Source organism: Cervus canadensis, chromosome 11, assembly GCF_019320065.1.
Source record: "Cervus canadensis isolate Bull #8, Minnesota chromosome 11, ASM1932006v1, whole genome shotgun sequence".
NCBI classification, from domain to species: Eukaryota; Metazoa; Chordata; class Mammalia; order Artiodactyla; family Cervidae; genus Cervus; species Cervus canadensis.
In genome coordinates, this window is record NC_057396.1 from 65,462,696 (window position 1) to 65,485,325 (window position 22,630).

Genomic DNA, 22,630 nt, shown 5'->3' on the forward strand with positions numbered 1-22,630 from the left:
AACCAAGCATAGCCCTAGACAAAGCGTCCCATAAAACAAATATTAACAAGGGAATAGTGTGTGTTAATCAATTAATGTGTGTTTACAATTATTACAATATAGAAATCTGCACATTTCATGTAAATGTTATCCTTTTCTGTTATGGAAATTCATCCATTTAAAACAACCTGAGATTTAATTTTTACTTGTTTGAAAGACAAAAACCTAGACAAAATTATTATAGAACTGGGAAGTTTTATTAGGAAAAAAGAACCACATTACTAACAATAGTATATAACCCTTTAGTATTTAAAATACATCCAAAACAACCTTACTAAGGGCTTATCCATCACTGCTCAATGACCTCTAGTAACAGAAAGGATATGATCTTATGATACAGTCCTATCCAAGTTTAGACTGCTCAGATTATTAGAAAAACTTTCTTTGTGTTGAATAGAAATCAGCATCCTGAAAGCAAGCGTTCATCAGGACGATGCCAATCCCTAAGAATGCACAGCACATTTCTAATTTCATATTAGCCCCTTATCAAAATAAAGACACCTTTCAAATACTCCTTGATTTTTCTCTTCTCCAGGTTAATTAAATCCACTTCAGTTGAGTTTAATCACACATCCATATTTGTATTCATCTTCTTAGGACAGGTTAGCAGACATGGTCAAACATTCAGAATCATAACTTGGTAAAGATATTAAAGGAAAACATTTTATTTGTATAATTATTTCTAAGCCCACAAAGCATTTTCAAATTCTTGGGTGACAGCAGCTTGGTTTTGAATCCCTTTATGCACTGGTTTATGGAGACTCAGAAACAGTTCTGGGCTAAGTATAAAGTTTTTTCTATTATTTTTGTAGTGAGAGAGGCATAAAATTATTTCCCCCATGCTAATAGGGTATACTGCATTTAGATTTTTCCAAATCCATGAGTAGCTAGTTTCCTGTTTACTTCTAACATTCATTCATTTATCTCAGACAAGCCCACACATACATAGGACACTTAGACCTTTGTGGCAGGCAGAATAATGTACTCCTCCCAAAGTGTCCACATCCTTATTTGTTAGATTATATAGCAAATATTTCTTTTGCACCTATAATCTAAGTTAAAAACTTGGAAATGAGGAGATTATTTTAGATTATCCAGGTAGTCCCAATCTAACAAAAAATGAGAAAAAGTGAAAGTGTTAGTTGCTCAGTCAAGTCCAACTCTGCAATTCCATGCACCATATCCTGCCAGGCTCCTCTGTCCATGGAATTCTCCAGGTAAGAATACTAGATTGGGTTCAGTTCAGTTCAGTCACTCAGTCATGTCCGACTCTTTGCAACCCCATGAATAGCAGCACGCCAGGCCTCCCTGTCCATCATCAACTCCCGGAGTCTACTCAAACTCATGTCCATCGAGTCGGTGATGCCATCCAGCCATCTCATCCTCTGTCGTCCCCTTCTCCTCCTACCCCAATCCCTCCCAGCATCAGGGTCTTTTCCAGTGAGTCAACTCCTCGCATGAGGTGGGCAAAGTACTGGAGTTTCAGCTTCAGCATCAGTCCTTCCAATGAACACCCAGGACTGATCTCCTTTAGGATGAACTGGTTGGATCTCCTCGCAGTCCAAGGGACTCTCAAGAGTCTTCTCCAACACCATAGTTCAAAAGCATCAATTTTTTGGTGCTCAGCATTCTTCACAGTCCAAATCTCACATCCATACATGACCACTGGAAAAACCATAGCCTTGACTAGATGGACCTTTGTTGGCAAAGTAATGTCTCTGCTTTTTAATATGCTATCTAGGTTGGTCATAACTTTCCTTCCAAGGAGTAAGCCCTCTTTTAATTTCATGGCTGCAATCACCATCTGCAGTGATTTTGGAGCCCCCCAAAATAAAGTCTGACACTGTTTCCACTATTTCCCCATCTATTTCCTATGAGATGATGGGACCAGATGCTTACTTTTCTGAATGTTAAGCTTTAAGCCAACTTTTTCACTCTCCTCTTTCACTTTCATCAAGAGGCTCTTTAGTTCTTCTTCACTTTCTGCCATAAGGGTGGTGTCATCTGCATATCTGAGGTTATTGATATTTCTCCCGGCAATCTTGATTCCAGCTTGTGCTTCTTCCAGCCCAGCGTTTCTCATGATGTACTCTGCATATCAGTTAAATAAGCAGGGTGACAATATACAGTCTTGACATACTCCTTTTCCTATTTGGAACCAGTCTGTTGTTCCAAGTCCAGTTCTAACTGTTGCTTCCTGACCTGCATACAGGTTTCTCAAGAGGCAGGTCAGGTGGTCTGGTATTCCCATCTCTTGAAGAATTTTCCACAGTTTATTGTGATCCACACAGTCGAAGGCTTTGGCATAGTCAATAAAGCAGAAATATACGTTTTTCTGGAATTCTCTTGCTTTTTTGATGATCCAGCGGATATTGTTAATTTGATCTCTGGTTCCTCTGCCTTTTCTAAAACCAGCTTGAACATCTGGAAGTTCTTGGTTCATGTATTGCTGAAGCCTGGCTTGGAGAATTTTGAGCATTACTTTACTAGCATTTGAGATGAGTGCAATTTTGTGGTAGTTTGAGCCTTCTTTGGGATTGCCTTTCTTAGGGATTGGAATGAAAGCGAAACTTTTCCAGTCCTGTGGCCACTGCTGAGTTTTCCAAATTTGCTGGCATATTGAGTGCAGCACTTTCACAGCATCATCTTTCAGGATTTGAAATAGCTCAACTGGAATTCCATCACATCCACTAGCTTTGTTTGTAGTGATGCTTTCTAAGGCCCCCTTGACTTCACATTCCAGAATGTCTGGCTCTAGGTGAGTGATCACACCATTGTGATTATCTGGGTTGTGAAGATCTTTTTTGTACAGTTCTTCTCTGTATTCTTGCCACCTCTTCTTAATATCTTCTGCTTCTGTTAGGTCCATACCATTTCTGTCCTTTAGTGAGCCCATTTTTGCATGAAATGTTCCCTTGGCATCTCTAATTTTCTTGAAGAGATCTCTAGTCTTTCCCATTCTGTTGTTTTCCTCTATTTCTTTGCATTGACCAGATGGGGTAGCTGTTCCCTTCTCCAGGGGATCTTCTTGACCCAGGGATGGAACCTGCGTCTCCTGCATCACAGGCAGATTCTTTACCATCTGAGCCACCAGCGAATCAAATCAAATGAGTCCTTAAAAGTGGAAGAGAAAAAAAGAAAAAAAAAAAGTGGAAGAGAATGTAGAGCTGATTCAGTTTGTTGTACAGCAGAAACTAACTCAGCTTCGTAAAGCAATTATACTCCAGTGAAAAGTGGAAGAGAAGGGCAGAAGGATGGATTGGAGAGACTCAAATGTGAGAAGGAATTGACCTGCCAACAGTGGCTTTGAAGATAGAGAAGCTATGAGCCAAGGCATGTGAATGGCTTCAAGAAGTGAGAATGACCCTCAGCTGACAGCCAGTAAGGACAGGAATTTCAGTCCCACAGCTGCAAGGAACTAAATTTTGTTAGCAAAGAAATGGATCCTCCCCTAGAACCTTCAGGTAGGAATGCAACCCTCCTGACACATTGATTTTAGCCCAGTGAGACCTGTGGTCAGACTTCTGCCATATAGAATTACATGGCAGACTTCTGCCATATAGAATTCTGGCATGTAGAATTAAAACATGACTATTTTAAGCCACTAAACTTGTATTAACTTGTTACATCAGCAAAGAAAAACTAATAAAACCTGGCTCTTTGTAACTTAGTACCAATGCTGTGATAGATTCAGCAAGAACTGCATTTTTTTGAATCATCCGATCTGTGCTTTTATATGTGGACATTCTAAAGCCCACTTTTTCGTGCTTCCTAAAGACAAATGGCACAACTTCTTATTGAGCAAAACAAATCCAAATTTGGGGAATACTCTTAAGTATCAGTAACTTTGCTGCTGAGTTTGTATATTGCAAAACAATTTTATTTTTAGTTTTGAGGGAAAAGGTAGATATATGTAATTCAACACTTAAGAACAATAAATTAACCTCGTCTGTTCCTCTGTCCCCCTCATGTCTATCTTCACTTCCCCCTTTCTTTCCTCTTTACACCCAACACCACATTATATATGTTTTCAGATTTTTGGAGTAGAGATTAAAAGTATCATTTTAATTAAAGTGTAATGTGTTCTTTCCTGAGAATATATTTGTCCCACAGAAAATGACTGACTTTTCTCCTTGCTAGTCCAAATGTTGAATAAGCTATTTCTTCAACCACAGCTATTATCTTTGTAGAGGTGTGTGATCAATGTTTACAGCTCCTTTGAAGATATTTGCAATAGAGGAAGAAAAAAGTTTCTATTGGTTACAGAACTCCTAAACTCAGTGTTGCCTTAGGATAGTCCCTGGCAGTTCATTAATTCTCTTGTCAAGATTATTTTAAATATGTTTCTGGTACACAATATAATTCATCAACAAAAGTATACTGCAATGGCAGAATCCCCCTTCCAGCTCATTTTCTGTCCCTGCTTTTTAAAAAGGCCTCCAGTTTATTAATAATTTTATACTCTTCTTTGGAAAGTTGGTCATCACTCATAGCTTTCATGGCACAGGGAACCAAGAGAAAAAGTCACATACATTTTGCAAGTCAAAACATATTTGTGTAATTAAACAGATATTTATTGAGTACCTACTTATTTCAATGCATTGAGCAAAAAGATACAGTGATCCAAATGAAAAAAAATGGTATTGCCATCTTGGAGATTACAGTTTGGCATTCTTCTCAAAAATAAAGTATTGATGTGTATGAGCATGTGACATTAGTATTATTCACTCAGTATTTCTAGTTTTTTCTTTCAGGGATATTTCTTCCAGGATTGCACATTCCTACCCCTTTGAAGACAATTGCAGTCATGTATATTGCTTTGTCCATTAACACATGAGGAGAAGTCACAGTCACTTTTAGGGGGAGGATTTAATAGCCATTATACAATATTCATGTTCCTGTTTGCCCCCCTCAGAAAATATGGAAACATGGCCAGCAGTCCTGAATAAGAGCAACACAGAGCAAAGCCGATCTCCAATGTGTAGTAAATATACATGCATTTTCAGGCACTCAGTCATGTCCAACTCTGTGACCCCATGGAGTGGAGACCACTAGGCTCCACACTCCATGAAATTTTCCAGGCAAGAATACTGGAATGAGTTGCCATTTCCTACTCCAGGGGATCTTCCAAGCCCAGGGATCAAACCCATGTCTCTTACATCTCTTGCATTCGCAGATGGATTCTTTATACTGCACCACCTGGGAAGATACATATATATAATATATGTATATTATATATATAAATAATATATATATATAATATATATATAACAAAGGCATATATATGCCTTTGATATTTAAAGCCACTTATATGTGGGAGTTGTTTTTACTAAAACTAGTCTATTTAAACTCATAAAGACATTGATACCTAAAAGAAGAATGCTATCATATCAAGATGTAAAATGTGTGACCTTGACTTAATGGACAAAAATAGTGGAAAATTGTTAAAGAAACAAAAAAAGATGGTAACTTCTCTTATGTAACAGCAAAGTATTTGTTGAAGATCTCACCTCTTGTAAGTTGGCAATTATTCCACAGAACTAATGAACTTGTGTCTTTAGGGAAAAAATTAGAATATAGAACATAATTCTCTGTGTTGTCTATGTTTAGCAAATCACTAAGAAAAAAGATGAGCTCAGAAAATAATCAACCCACTTAAAATTAGTAAGAGAATAAAGACAGCCCACAAATTCAAGGACTTACAGCTTCAAATATGAAACAAGGAAAACAAGAAGATCATTGGGGCACAGTTCATTAAAACTCAGGTTGTAATAGGATCAGTCAACAGTAAGACTAGCACATCTATTGTTAAAAGCCCTGAAGTGATTAAGGTGGTCTTAGAGTAAGAATTCAGCTGCCTAGTAATTCATTTCAATTAGACACTTCGGCTATGAAATTAGAGACAAGGGGTGTTGTTCTCCCACTGAAACCTAATAAGCTCTAAGTGCCCATAATTCAGCCTAGAGAAAGAAGTAATTGGAGAAGGAAACCAAAGAAATGTAGCAAAAGCTAAGAAATACACCTTAAAAAGTACCACTAAAGTAGATAACAGCGCACAGAATCTACCAGATGAGTAAGGAGCCAACTAAGTTTTTCAGACCAAGACTAGAAATTTTAAAAAGAGCCTGGGGGTAGAAAGTAGGTTGAAAAAACCTGCTCATTTCTCCTAGGAGAGCATATTTTCCAAGGTGCATTTCTGATACAACCAAGAGTGATAATGGAAAAAGTAGAATATTCCAAAAGGACAAACCAAAAGAATGCAAACTGGAAATTCATGAACAGAGGAACCCCTCCAATAGAGTGGAATTCTACCGAATCAAAGAACATATCCAGGCTTCCAGAAGTGTTCATTCCCATCGGTGTTTGATTACTACCTATAAGCTGTGAAAGGGCATGTGATCTGCCCTTTGATTCATAGGTCTCCAGGGTCATAGCCATATTGATGAAGAGACTATAGGGCCTCTTTTAGGGTCTAAGACTCTGAGTTCAACACATTAACTGGATGCCTGTCCTGGGTTGTCTATTTTAGGGAGTGAATGTTGTTCTGCAAGGAAATAAGAGTCTGAATTAGTTAGGGTTCTCCAGAGAAACAGAACCAATTGGATATGTGTTTGTGTGTTTGTTTATTATCCTCTTGGACCATGTAAATTTTACCCTTCTCCATATTCACCTTGGTACTCTGTCTGCCTGAGGATTGCCCTGCCTGTTATAAGTTGAACTAATGCCTTTGAATATCACTGGATATCATCTATCCATTCAAACAAGTTTCTTTTAAACGAAGAACTTGTTGTCAAGAATATTTGCAATTCCAGTCCAAAGACAGACCACGGACACCATTTTTTTCTTCTTCAGAAGAGCCTGACCTTTGTTCCAGTAAGACTTTCAGCTGGTTGAATGAGGCCTATGTACATTATGCAAAATAATCTGTTTTACTCCAAGTCTACTCATTTAAATGTTACTCTCAACCAAAAGTCACCTTTAGAGAAACAACCAGAATATATCTGACCAAGTATCTAGATATTGTGGCCCAGTTAAGTTGACACATAACATTAACTATCACAGTTATTTGAGTATTTGGTAATGAGAGAGAGGTGCTTCTCACAATATTTAGATTTTTTTTCCCCTCCTGTGTACCATGTTCATATTTCTTTTTCAGACTTGGTTCTTCCTGCCATCCTCTTTCACTTATATCAATAAGTACCCTTGCCACTAACTTGAGTCCACCCAATTTCATCCTCCCATCCTTAAACTCCCATGAAGTTTCATGATACTCATGAAATTAGGTGACTTGCTTTGACTAGTGAAATTAGACCAGATATATTACATGTGCTTTGTTCCTTCCTCTTGGTAACCACAAATGGTCCAGAGAGGATTTGCTACCTCACCAGGATCCTGGAGAGAAAACAGTCAGGAGCAGAGCCCTTGGCTAATAAGCAATTATTACATGATTTATGCGGCAAAGAACCACTGCTGTTTTTAAACCACGAGATGGTTGGGCTATTTGTTCCACAGCATTTTGTAGCCCATTTTGCATTATAATGATACATAACAGAAGAAACATTATCTTAGATTATAGCATTTGGGTTTGGACAAACTGATGTTGAATTTTGAGACTATCCCTTTCAAGCTGTGTGACTCTTGTCAAAGTTACTCAGTTTATCTAATCATTGATTTTTATCATCTATAAATCAGAAATAATTATGCATTTCTTGAACTTTTAATTTGTGACAGGTATTTCTCAGGAACTGGGGAAATAAATATGGATAAAGTGGATTCTGAAATAAAACTTGCACATCTCTTGACAAAAAGAATGGAACTCTTAATGAAACTCAAAAAGAAGTGAACTCTTAGTCTACCACTTCAAATGCTGTAGACAGTCAGTGTACCTTCCTGATTTCTTTTGAGTTCTGACTTTAATGTAGAAAGGTCTCAACCTTTCCAGGTTACAGTGCTGATACCACCTGCTAACAGGTGGCTTAAAAAAGAAAGTGAAAGCCTAAGTTGTTTTTCCTTTAATCAACATAGATGCCAAGAACCAGTCAGACTGGAGTTTCACTAAATTGCATGTTTTCTTTGGCATTCAGTAGAAACGCCAAATTCATCACAAGTCTCCAGGAGAAGTGATTACTTTCCAGCAGGCAGTGATGATTACTGGGGAGAATGCCTTCCCTCCTTCTTCCTTATTACCCCCATGTGTACATGTTCTACAGTATGTTGTCTCTTCTTGATTTGTTCTCAGTAAACATGATCCAGATGAGGGCATAGGTGCACAATTAATAAAAGAATAAATAGGCAATAAATGTATGAAAAATCCTAGGGCTTATTAAGGATGAATAAAGAAAATAAAAATAACAACTGAAGAGCATTGTCATCTACCACTGAATGTCTGTGCTGCCTCAGATTCATCTGTTGGAACCTAATCCCCAGTGTGATAGTACGTGGAGGTGGACCTTTGAGAGGTGCTTAAATCATGAGGTTGGAGCCCTCATGATGGGATTAGCACCCTTATTAGAGACCCCAGAGAGCTTTCTCTCACCTTCTGCCATGTGAAGACACAGAGAGAAGAAGGCTATCCTTGGGCCAAGAAGTGGGAGCTTACCAGACACCCAATCTGTTGGCCTCTTGGTCTTGGATTTACAGCCTCCAGAACAATGAGAAATAAATATTTGCCGTTTAAACCACCCAGTCTATTGTGCTTTACTATAGCAGCCCAAATGGACTAAGACAGCATCCTTCAGACTGGTAATATTATTAAAACAATAAATATTTTTGAAAATACTCCATCACTTTCTTACATTGTTAATTTTTTTTAGACATAGCAAGGATGTAAAACCCTCAGATGATGTGTGATTGCTACTCCAATATTTTATTTGGGGGAATTGATTGTACTAAAATAGTCAAGGCTATCGATTAAAAAGTTATGAGCAGGGAGAAATTCCCTGATTGTCCAGTGGTTAGGACTCTGTGCTTCCACTGCAGCGGTACACGTTTGATCCCTGGTCAGGGAACTAAGATTCTGTATGCCACACTGTGCAGCCAAAAAGAAAAAAAAAGTTATGAGCATGTTCATCCTGGCACTTCCCTAACAATATAACTTTGGATATAATATACTATTAACTCTAGAGTATTAGCTAAATAAATCAAGATAGATGTCTGCAAAGAAATACCACACAAACTATAAAACAAAATTATACACGTACCTACTAAAAAATATTTATAATAAATACACAATTGAAATATGTACATAGAAATAGTATTTGCATGCATCTGTGCATCCATGATAATGAAGGTTACATTCCCCAAGGGAAGAGCATGAGTGTTCATGATCCAAAGGATGTTCTGTGTACTCTCTGATATTTTTAAAATGAGTGTGCATTGTTATTTTATAAATAAAAAATAAAATAAATAAATAAAACTAGTAAAAAAAATTAAGCAAATTTTGGTAAAAATAAGACCTAGCTTGCAGTTGTATTACAACAGGCCCTGAACATGAGAATATATCACCAAACATCTAGTCCCTCCCAGAGTAATAAAACCTGTATCTGCTGATGGCTGATCAATTTGTGTCACCAATAAAAACCATAAATGATATTTTAAGTTGCCAAGAAAGATCTCTTGAGTACACAGTGACGTGCTAGATTCTTCCAAGAGTAGCAAGAATGCAAAATATATATGTCAATTCTGAACAGGCTGAATTAAAAATGAAAGAATTCCAGCCCTTTTCTCTTTGAAATGACTCATTAGATGGATGATTTTCCTAACATGTTATTAAAATCTCTTCAGGCAGTCAAAAATGGATTAATAGCAAAGGGCATATTGATTAAAATGTAATTTCTATTATTATAAGTAAATGATGTCCTTGCCTGCAAGTGGGAAGTACTCAGAGGCTTCTTTTTTCTTTGACATATTATCGTTCACTTTAGTGTTCCACAGAGAACTTGACTTCTGCTGAATTATTGGGAGGACAGGTATATGTATCAGGCCAGTATATAATTATTTTTAAACAGATGATGTTATCTCATTGGGAGGAAAAAGTCTTCATTCATTTTTAACACTTTTTCCTAAGGAATCAATGTAAACGTTTTTCTCTTTATAAACTGATTCAAAGTACACTTGACTTCAAATATTATTTAAAAGTTTAAAAAGGAATTGTAGAACAAATATTTTCTTAAAAACACAGTTACTCAAGCAATTAAATTAACCAGTTTCTTTTTATTTCACTAAATTTTATGGCATTTTTTAGTAGCAATTTTCTTGGTTTAAACCATAAAGGACTTCCAGACAGCATGTAAGTGAGAAGGTATAATCTTTCTTTCAGAATTAACTGTCAAACACACTATGGAGAACAGTATGAAGATTTCTTAAAAAACTAGGACGAAAACTACCATATGACCCAACAATCCCACCACTGATCATATAACCGTGAGAAAATTGTAATTCAAAAGGGCACATGTACCCCAATGTTCACTGCAGCGTCATTTATAATAGCCAGGACATAGAAGCAACCTAGACATCCACTGATAGATGAATATATCAAGAAGTTGTGGTACCTGTATACAAAAAAGGAACTCAAGTGGATGAACCTAGAGTTTGTTACAAAAAATGACATCAGAAAGAGAAAAATAAATATCACATATTAATGCACATATATGGAATCTAGGAAAGTGGTACTGATGAGCCTATCTGCAGGGCAGGAATAGAGATTCAGAGAAAATGGACTTGTGGACACAGTGAGGGAAGGAGAGGCAGATTGAGAAAGTAGCATCAGCATATATACACTATGTAAAATAGACAGCTAATACAAAGCTGCTATATAACACAGGGAACCCAGCCCAGGGCTCTGTGACTACATAGACGGGTAAGAGGGAGGCTCGAGAGGAAGGGGGTATATCATGTATATATGTTGTGCTGTATATATGTATCATATCATATGTGTATATGTGATGTAATAGTTATGCTGATTCACATTGTTGTACACCAGAGCAAAACACTGTAAAACAACTATCCTTCAACTAAAAAATAAATAATATAAAAAGAATTGACTATCATTCATACACCCACAATATCACCAATGTTTGATAATCTGATTTCAGAAATTAAAATATTAAGCTATCATGGGCTATTGCACATATCACATAAAAGAAACAAATGCTGAAAATCATACTATCTTATACTTAAAATGTGTTTTAGTATTAGAAAATTTTGAAAAAATGTACATCTTAGAACTAATTAAATTTACTAGTCCCTTATATGGAAATAGGTACATATCACAGAATTCCATTATAACTATGTATACACGTGTGCACATAACATACAATAAATAGATAGTTCTAATTACTGAAATTAAAGGATCATAAATACAAAGCACATATATCATGATTCATTCAGCATAGGGTTTTTTAAATTATTACATTAATGATTTGAAATGGTTAATAAAAGGCTATCCCATTATGTCTTCACATTTTTATTATAGGATTGAATGAAATATTTCATCAAAGGTAATATAATGTGGTCAGAGAAATATTAGATGACCTTTCAATATTCAAAGGTATTAATTCAACTCACTAGTAATTAAGAACTAGTAAATAGTTTGTTAAGAATTGTGAGGGCTAAGGAAAGGACAAGTAAATTGTCCTGAGCTCTAGAAGTTGAGGCTCTGATTAAATGATGAGGCATATGCACAGTTAACAGTGATTGAGATAGATTAAGATATAGAGGATATGAGAGGAGTATTTGAAATGTGGTCATGAATTGAATAATACAGAACGGAGCTATTTTGGTTAGTTATTTTGGTAAGAGTAATTTAAGCAGTGCTTGAAGCAAAATTTTAACACTCAGGTAGAGAGTGGGAAGTGAAAGGGTAGCTAAAATTAGCTCATTTAATTATTGAGCCCCTACCATTTTAGACACTGTGCTAGGTCCTGAAAATACACTGTACTACAAAAATAAAAATAGCCCCTTCTTTTGTTGAAATTACCATGAATTGGCAAAGAACACTGACTGCTCTAGAGAGACTTCAAAGGGTAAAGGGTGCTAAGTGAGGGTAAAAATAAGATGGTAGTGAGATGACAGAGGGTTGTTTTGTTTTGATTTTGGTTGTTGAATTTTTTCCAAGATATGGGGCATAAAATCATGATTTTTTTTTTTTTTTTGCCTCTGTGGAAGAAATAAGAAAAATGGAGAAATAAAAAACAGAAAGGAATAGCTGATTTAACAAAGTTCATAAAAAATGGAAACTATTATGATTAAAATGTAATATATATATACAAAGCTATTTTTGGAAACAGGAAATAGACTATAAAAATATAGGTAATAACAGAGATATTTTAAGGTCTAAAGAAGAAAAATTCAGTGATGTTCATATAAGATAGCTTCATCTTTTCTAAAAAGCAAGAGGCTGTTTTATCTGAAACTGAGACAATCTGTAGAATACCTAAGCCCAAAAAGAACAGAGATTTTGAAAAACCATAAAAGGGTTGGAACATTTAACGTGGCCAAATTCTACTCAGAACCATGCAGGATCAGACAGTCTGAAAATGTGGACCATCTATTGATACATCAGCAAACAAGCATGATCCTTGTCTTCATGGAGTGTTTGATTTGGTAAAAGATACATATGACAATCTAATAACTACACAAATAAATACCACCTTGACAACTGGGAAGGTAAATATGGTGGAGATCAAGTTGATAAAGAACAAGAGGTTTGGAGAAAACAGGTCAATTAGTTGAGTTTAGATACAGGAAGAAACATAAAACTACATGTGTTGTCTGAGGGGCTGATTGACAGAGGAAGAGAAAACGAGGATAAAGAATGGGTTAGAGGGACTTCCCTGGTTACCTAGTGATTGAGACTTTGCCTTCCAATGGAGCAGGTGCAGGTTCTGTCTCCAGTCGGGGAGGAAAGATCCCACATGACTCGTGGCCAGAAAACCAAAGCATACAATAGAAACATCAGTGTAACAAATGCAATAAAATGTTTTAAAATTGTCCACATTAAAAAAAAGATCTTAAAAGAAAAAAAAAAAAAAGAATGGGTTACATAGCCTTGAGGGAGCAGAAGTGGGAATGTATGCAGCTATGGTCAGAAAGCAGGCTTTCAAAGTTTTTTTTTTTTTTTTTTTTTTTAATTTTTTTTTAGTTGTATGCAGCTACATGGTCGAGTCTTCCCAGTGCACCAGCCCGAGGTCTCTTGCATCCCACCAAAGTTTTACGAGAAGCAGAACAGTTATGAGAGACAGTGAAGTGAAGTCACTCAGTCGTGTCCGACTCTTTGCGACCCCATGGACTGTAGCCCACCAGGCTTCTCCGTCCATGGGATTTTCCAGGCAAGAGTACTGGAGTGGGTTGCCATTTCCTTCTCCACGGGATCTTCCCGACCCAGGGATTGAACCCAGGTCTCCTGCATTGTAGGCAGACCATTTACCATCTGAACCACCAGGGAAGTCCTATGAGAGACAGTAATGCCTGGCAAAAAAATGGAATGAATACCCTTCAAGGAGAAATTAAGCCCTTTTCACAGCTACACATACAAAACCCACACTCACCAATGAGAGCTTTTCTATGCCAAGGATCCAGCAATTAGCCATATTAATTCACTAACAGCCTATATATTCGAAAGCACTTTAAACCATATACAAGACACTTTCTCCCCACCTTTTTTTTTTTTTTCAAAGCTGTTAATATTGTACTCACATACATTCAGTGTGTTAGATGTTTCAGCCTATTTGGCCCCACTCTCCCTGGGTGATCTTGCAGCTTCACAATACAGAGAATCATTTCTAGGAAAGAGATAAAATGAAAATACATTACATTTAAGGAAGTTAGAAAATAGCCCAAGCAAAATTATTTGAAATTAAAATCTACCTAATGGAGTAACCTACAGGGAACAATTTATATTTTTCCAGGGGTACATTCATTATACAATATGTTGTGCTTCAGGCTTTTCCCAGAATATAAAAGGCTTTTTTAAAAATGGTAGTAATTATAATATTTGGTTCTGGATAAATATCTCACTTTATCAAATTTTTCTTTCTACTGGACTTGTTCAGCAAGGTTTTCCACAAAGGCAAAAAAAAGGTATCTACTGCTTTTTTACCCCCATTTTACTCTTCACAATCTCTTTCACTCAAATGAGTTTACGTCTTATCCCTGAACTTACTCTGCTTTTTCATACCTCTGTGGCATTTCTCACTTTATCTTATCTGCCTGAAATGTCATTATTTTTCCCATTTCCATTGCCTACCCAACAAACTTAGTCACTTTTTAATACACAGCTCAAATATGACCTTTGTCCCCTCTGAAGCTGCCTATCAACATAAACTTCTACCTCATCTATCTAGAGTCCCACAGACTATTATCATTCATTATGAGACAAAGAATTTCCCTAACTCTATCTCCCTGCCTTAGAGTTTTAAAGATAGAGACAATGTTTTAGCTGTTGCTTTTTTTTTTTTTTGTTCCATCTATAATCACCATCATCCCTGTGAACACAATGGACAATGAAATATAAGGGATAATTTTTCCTTAGTCTATCTTGGTATAAATCAGACATTAGTAAGGCTGTAGTTAAGGCCTCACAAGTGTGCTAAGTCACTTCAGTCGTGTCTGACTCTTTGTGAACCTATGGACTGTAGCCCATCAGACTCTTCTGTTCATGGGTTCTCCAGGCAAGTATATTGGAGTGGGTTGCATGACCTCTTCCAGGGGATCTTCCCAACCCAGGGATCAAACTCACAACTCCTGTCTCGTACATCTCCTGCATTGGCAGGCAGGTTCTTTACCATTAGCACCATCTGGGAAGCCCAGATAAGTCCTTATTCTATACCAATATGATACTTCTTGTCAATTAAAACACCTTTCTAAAAATTTGGCCTCCAATACATCATTCTCTCCAGTTTTGCTTCTTTAAAGGATTATACTTTCTTAATCTCCTCTGAAGTTTTCTCATTTCCCCAGATTTGTAATAATACAATGCACCACGGCTCATATCTTGAACTTCTGTTTTCTATTAGCCTAACTCCCTTCTAGATCTAATCTAGGCTTATAATTTTAAATATTATCCTTACGTCCGGGATTACCAAATTTCTAGTTCAGTGCCAACCTCTGACTGAGTGCCATGATTACAAGCAACTGTCTATTTGATAGACCCAATTTGAGTTCTAATAGCATCCCTGATATCTTGGGTGGTGAAGAAATTGCCCGCAATGTAGGAGACCTGAGTTTGATCCCTGGGTCAGGAAGATCTGCTGGAGAAGGCAATGACAACCCACACCAGTGTGCTTGCTGGAGAATTCCACAGACAGAGGAGCCTGGTGCACAACAGTACACGGGGTCCCAAAGAGTTGGACACGAACACACACAGCAACTTACAATGAGCATAACTGAGCTTCCTTTTGCTACCAATTCACTCTCTCTACAGTTTCTTCTCATAGAAGGGTAATTACATCCTACCATCTTCTCAATCCAAAAAAAATGACTCTACTCTTTCTCCTATAATCCATATCAAGTATATTAAAAAATCCCATTAATGCTAACTTCAAAAATGTCTCAAAAATGTGTCTAAAGTATGACTCATTTCTTCATCTCCATTTTTAACATAGTGGTCCAAGCCACTATAATTCTGTTAAGTTTCATTGCAATGGAGACCCACTGTACTGTCTCCCTTCCTTTTGCCTGTTGTCCAAATAGCAGCTAGATTGATTATATCAAAAGATAAATCAGATTACGGCTTTTGTTTTCTCAAGTTCCCAGTAGCTTCCATCTCATTCTAATAAAAGGTCAAATCTCTTTAAAAAAAAAAAAAAAAAACAACTAATGAAGTCCTATCAGACACAGTGTGGGAAACCTGGGTTTGATTCCTAGGTCAGGAAGATCCCCTGGAGAAGGAAATGGCAAACCACTCCAGTATTCTTGCATGGAAAATCCCATGGACAGAGGAGCTGGGCAGGCTACAGCCCATGGGGTCGCAAAGAGTCAGACATGACTAAGCAATTTCACTATACAAGTTAGCATGCTAGCCCTCAGATCTCACTTCCTTTTTCCTTTTTTAACTGAAGTATAGTTGACTTATACTGATTCAGATATACAGCTTCTCCGGTGACTCAATCAGTAACGAATCTGCCTGCAATAAGGAGACCCAATTTCTATCCCTGAGTCAGGAAGATCCCCTGGAGAAGGGAATGGCAACCTATTCCAGTATTCTTGCCTAGAGAATTCCATGGACAGAGGAGATGGTGGGCTACAGTTCATATGTTCACAAAGAGTTGGACATGACTGAGCGACTAACACTTTCCCACTTTCCCAGGTATATAGGAAAGTGATTCAGTGTGTGTGTGTGTGTATATATATATTCCTTGTCAAATTCTTTTCCATTATAAGTTACTATAATATATTGAATACAGTTCCCTGTGCTATACAGTTGGTCCTTGTTGGTTTATCTATTTTATATATAAAACTGTGCCTCTGTTAATCCCACATTCCTAATTTATCCTTCCCCACCCTTTCCCCTTTGGTAACCACATTTGTTTTCTATCACACTTTGGTTCCTCTTTAGTCTGCTCCCACCGCAACAACCTCCCATCTGTTGCTCAAATATCCCAGCACGTTCACCCTCTAGACTTTGCTTCTTCTGTTACTTCTCCCTGAAATATCTTCTGCAGATCCAGGTGAACATATTTTATACCTCCACTGAGTATTTACTGGAATTTAGTCCTTTTTTTAGTAAAGGCTTCACAGGCTACCCTATTTAAAAGATACCCTATTCCTGACACTTCTATCTTTATTTTGTCCTTAATTTTCTCCAAAGCACTTATTCCACCTAGGATACTATGTCTTCCAGATAGAATTTCTAAAAATTATTCCTCTTATCCCATTAAGTGAGGATACTCCATGAAAGGGGAATATTTTCATTGATTTGGACTATATCTCTAGTACCTAGAATTATGGCTGGTACATGGTAGGGGTTTAACTCTATTTTGTTAAGAAGGTGTTTATTCTTCTGACATGAGAGATACTAGGTTCCAGTTCCTGTTCTATCATGTTTTGGTAATGTAAGTTCATTCAAACTGAGTCTCAGATCCTTAGCTATAAGACTAGTATAGTAATATCTTCTCAGTCACTTTCCCGAGGGAGCTGAGTAAATGAAATGAGAAAGTCAGTACAAATATTACTTGAGTATCAAAAGGTATGAAACAAGATGTGACAACTTGAATATATAACATAGTTGAGGCTTACCTCAATCCTGACACAATTGTGTACTGTATTACACTTTACACACACAATTTAGTTTCAGTGATTTTTGAAGATCTGACTTAGTTCATAAAGCCAAATTGTGCTGAACTCAGAACAAAAATTGGATCTTTTGATTCTAAAGTTGGCCATTTTCTACCACAATAACTATTATTAATACCTAAAAATAAGCAATTTATATTTGTCTGATTCATAGTCAGAAAAATATATCTGGTATATATAATATCTAGCAGTTTTGACCACTTACTGTACACAGCATACTACCCTAAGTGGTTGCCTGTATTATTTTATTTAATTTTCAAACAATGCTGCATGGTTGCAGCTATAAATAACTCCATGTAAAAACGGGAAAAACAGGCATAGAGAGATTATGTGATTTACCCAAGGACACACATCTAGTAAGTGGTGAAACTGAAATGTTAACTAGGCACATCTGTGACACAAAACTATTTTCAATTCAAAATAAATGATCCTTTTTTCCAGTTTCATTGACATAAAATTGACATAAAACATTATATACATCTAAAGTGTACAACATTATGATTTGATATATGTACATATTGCCACAACATATATGATTATCAAAATGAATTTAACTAACATCCATGGCTTCACATTGTGACTGCTTTTTTTATTATGAGAACTTTAAAAATTTACTCTCTTAGCAACTTTCAACTACATAATGCTATATTTTTAAGTATCCTTATCATGCTTCCATTCTTGAAATAAATCTTTTGCAGCCAATTCAGCAGAGTTCCCAAAAACCAGTCACTTTTATACCTAACTGAAAATGTTTAGTATCTGTAAGCCTAATAAGGAGTTAAAAAACAGAGTAACTGATAACAATATTATGACAGCATTCTTTAGGATCTGGTTATTTTACAGTATCTAGTTACTTGAAACAGACTAGTTACTCTGTCTCTCCAGTAATTCACTCTTTGTAATTGCCTCTGTGAACTGATTCATTGTAATGTTGGAGAGTAATAGCAGTAATTCACTCTGTGATTACCAAGATCCAATAAAATAGTTATGACAAATATCAATCTAATTGGAAGTGTCACTGCTAGAGTCACTTAAAAAGAATCACTTGAGAATGTTCTATCAGTAGCAACCGTGCATTAGCAGAAGGCAGTGAAGATGAATGATCAAGCCCAGGTCCTCTTCCAGTGCTGAAAGTCCGTTTCCTTCTGATAAATAGCTATTCATCAGGAAAAAAAAAAACTTAATCTCCCTCTGACCTTTCTTCATTGGTTGAGAGCACTACAATGATTCTGAATTGTCACAGAAATAAGTTCTAAGAGAAGGATGGAGAAATCCTATAGATAATTCACTTTATTTGACAACAAACTAAGAAATAAATTTAGTGTATGGTTATTCCACATCAAGTAGAGGCTTGATTCAAATCATTACCACTATGATAAAATCACAGCAATAGGCACACCATGTTGCATATACACAATGTGTTTGGTATTATGGTTAACACATTTCATGATTTATTTTGATTCTATGTTGTACAGATTAGTTTGGAAATACCACTGATTTGATTAGTTTGTGCCAAGTAGGGCATCTTAGATAGATAAATATATGTGTGTGTGCAAAGTTGCTTCAGTCATGTCAGATTCTTTGCGACTTCATGGACAGTACGCCACAGACTCCTCCATCCATGGGATTCTCCAGGCAAGAATACTGGATTGGGTTGCCATGTGCTTCTCCAGGGTATCTTTCTAACTCAGACTGAATTCACGTCTCCCTGCAACTCCTGCACTGCAGGCAGATTCTTTACCACTGAGCCACTGGGATACACTCAGATACACATGACATTCCCCCAAATATACTTGAGAACACTAAGGTGCAAAAGTTGTGGTCAATGATGTGTAAGTGATGGTCTTAGATTCACATAATAACAACACAGCCGAAGGACTTTCACCTTGCCATTCATTCATCTCATGATGAATCCATCCATTATTCACAATATCTAATCAGGCTATTCTGCCTCTCACAGACCTCTCAGCTTCTGTTTTTACCTTTAAATGGAAAGAGTTACCTAATTCTATGGGTTTCAAGCTCTTCTCCAACTTGAAAATGCTACAATATAATGATTCTATCTTACAAACATATACGTTTAGACTGAATAGGGAACTGACAAAATTCCACAACTCTGCTGAAGGTGACTGGATGGTAATAGAATTGGAGCAAGTAGAGAAAATATTATCCAGACATAAAAATGATAATTTCATAATTGTATCATGGTATATAAGCATTCTCATGATATAATATCACATGAAACAAATTTCAAAATGGCATATTTTCTAAAATTATATACATACTATATGTGTCCACGTACAAGGATGAAATAGAAGAACACAGAACAATTTTCTCATGATTTGTTGAGCATGATGTAAGACTAAGTGACATTCATTTTCAACATTAATGTTTTTTCAAAATTATTTGTGATCTGAATTTTGAAAGTGAGGCTTAATTTAAAAATAGATGGCATAATGACACTTCTGAAATTCAGAGATGCTGTGATATTGGTATTCACAAAAATTATCTCCTCAGTGTTTGTCATAAATGACTCTTAAGAATCACATTCAAATTGTATATCTTTTTATACAAACATAAATCTAGCAGCCACACCAGTTAGTAATTAATCTTAAATATTCATTTTTTTTCCTTAGGGATCAACTTACTGTGTGCAAAGAATGGATAGCTTGAAAAATGAAAAATGTCTTTATTTAATCATTCACTCATCCATTCATTAAACACACAGTAATTAACTGTTGCTGACTGTTTTAGGTACTATTTTAAGAGCTGGGAATGAAACAGTTGTAACTAACTTTGGGGCTTTTAACAGTCCAGAGCTTAAAGTTAACTCTATGAAAAGGGAAAATACTTAAGAAAGTATCTAAAACAAATTTGGTGCCTTGGTCCTCACTGGAAATCAATAAAGTGAAGAAAGTTTACAGAATCTTGTTCCTATGGAAGCTTCCTCAGCAAATGTTTATAAGGAAAAAAAAATGTCACAGAAAACAATTTATAAATAATTTCCCAACTATTTCCCTTTACTCAACCATCTAGCCATCAGATATGAAGTTTGTCACCAGATCTTCAGCACCAAGGATAGCACCTCTGCTGCATCCTTGGGGATCTAAATCACACTTCTGCCCATGTCACATTCCAGATTACCTTGGTACAAAAATAAGTCAGATTTGGCTCTCATGGGCATTAATCAAGGTGGCTAGTTACAGTAACTTAAAAAGCACCTACTATGTATCAGAAATAATACAAGCTATTATTTTAATCTCATGTTAACACACAGCACCATCACTTTTTTTTCTAACTTCATTTCACTGTGCCTCAGTTTCCCCATTTGTAAAACTAGTAATAATGATACTTAGTTACTGGAGTTGTGAGAAGTGAATTGCTAGTATAAATAAAGTTCCCATGAAAGAGCCTAGATTTACAGTATGTAACATATAAACATGTGATAATGGACTATTACTTGAAGCTCTTAGTAACACTTTGAAATAGATATGATTATCTCTGTTTTACAGAAGAGAAAGTAGATGCAGGGCAGCTAAGCGATTTGACAAAAACCCCATGGTTCATATATTGCTGAGTCACTAGTTTTAGAAATGTTTCTCTAATCTTTTCTTTCTTCTGTCTATATCCTTGCTAAGACTCTTAGATCTTAACCATTTCTCACTTAGACTTTTAAGTAACTAGCTTGCAAGTCTCCCCTTTTCTAGTTTCACATACCATCCTGCACATTTTTTATACTGTCTCCTTCTGACATGTTTTTAAAGCATAAATCCAATCATATTATTTTCTTCTGTGTTAGATGCCAAATGACTATTGCCTCTAGAATAAACTGCAAATCTCTTAGAAGAATATTGTATGTTTTCAACTTAATAAACTACTCTTCAAAGTTTATAGGGCTTCTTGATAGCTCAGTTGGTAAAGAATCCATGCAGGAGACCCCAGTTTGATTCCTGGGTTGGGAATATCCCCTGGAGAAGGGAAAGGCTACCTACTCCAGTTTTCTGACCTGGAGAATTACATGGACTGTATAGTCCATGGGGTCACAAAGATTCGGACACAACTGAATGATTTCCACTTTCACTTTCAAAGTTTATAGTCAAAACCCTAGACAACTGAACTGAAATTAGATCATACAAAAATTAGGCAGATTTGGGTTCAAGTCACTGAAGATCCAGCTACTAGTTGTACAATCACCCCCAAATTGTTTTGCTTTTCTGATTCTTAGTATCTCATTTAGAAATGTGGATAAAAACCTGTGGTACATATACACAACGAAATATTATTCAACCATTAAAAAGAATACATTTGAATCAGTTCTAACGAGGTCGATGAAACCAGAGCCTATTATACAGAGTGATGTAGCCAGAAAGAAAAACACCAATACATTATACTAACACATATATATGGAATTTAGAAAGATGGTAAAGATAACCCTGTATGCGAGACAGCAAGAGAGACACAGATGTATTGAACAGTCTTTCGGACTCTGTGGGAGAGGGCAAGGGTGGGATGATATGGGAGAATGACACTGAAACATGTAAATTATTATATGTGAAATGAATCGCTAGTCCAGGTTTGATGCATGAGACAGGGTGCTCGGGGCTGGTGCACTGGGATGACACAGAGGGATGGGATGGGGAGGGAGGTGGGAGGGGGGGTTCAGGATGGGGAACACATGTACACCCATGGCAGATTCAAGTCAGTGTATGGCAAAACCAATACAGTGTTGTAAAGTAAAATAAATAAATAATTCAAATTAAAAATAAAATAAAAAAAGAAATGCAGATGATAGCATTTAAGACATAATTTTGGTACACATAATAGGCTCTCAGAGTAAATGACATTTGTTATTAACATTATCTATAGTACAAGAACAAGAGAAAACATATGTTGGAAATTACTCATGAAAAATTCTAAGAGAGATACCAAGTAAGAAAAATGGAGTGAAACAAAGTAAAAAATTGTCTGAAGTCAAGCAATGACATAAAATTTTAGTTACTGGTCAAACCAGTGAAATTTTATGTTAAGATAAAAATTAGTGATAATAAAACATTTAACTTTTTTCTTTTTAGCATAAATATCTCAACAGCAAAGAAATAAGTTATGATGTTGTATGGATCAGAATAGGTTTGTAATGTATTTACCAGTAATGGATAGTTGTGAATAGTAATGCTCTATATTCTCCTTACTTGAAATATCAAGAATTCCTATTTGAATTTATAGCTCTCTAAGAATATGCTTTCCCACTAATGAATAGCCTCATATAGATTTTACACATGCTTATGTTAAATATAGGTTA

General features: G+C 36.2%; 1 protein-coding gene across 2 annotated transcripts in view; it reads right to left on the bottom strand.

The window, feature by feature from the left end:
- The window catches only part of LRRC4C (leucine rich repeat containing 4C), a 1,342,213-nt gene that overhangs the window by 797,431 nt on the left and 522,152 nt on the right, over positions 1–22,630 (bottom strand). For both annotated transcript variants that reach the window (XM_043482208.1, XM_043482206.1), the window contains exon 3: positions 13,739–13,820. The gene's annotated coding sequence lies outside the window, so the exon portion shown is untranslated. The remainder of the gene's footprint in view (positions 1–13,738; positions 13,821–22,630) is intronic.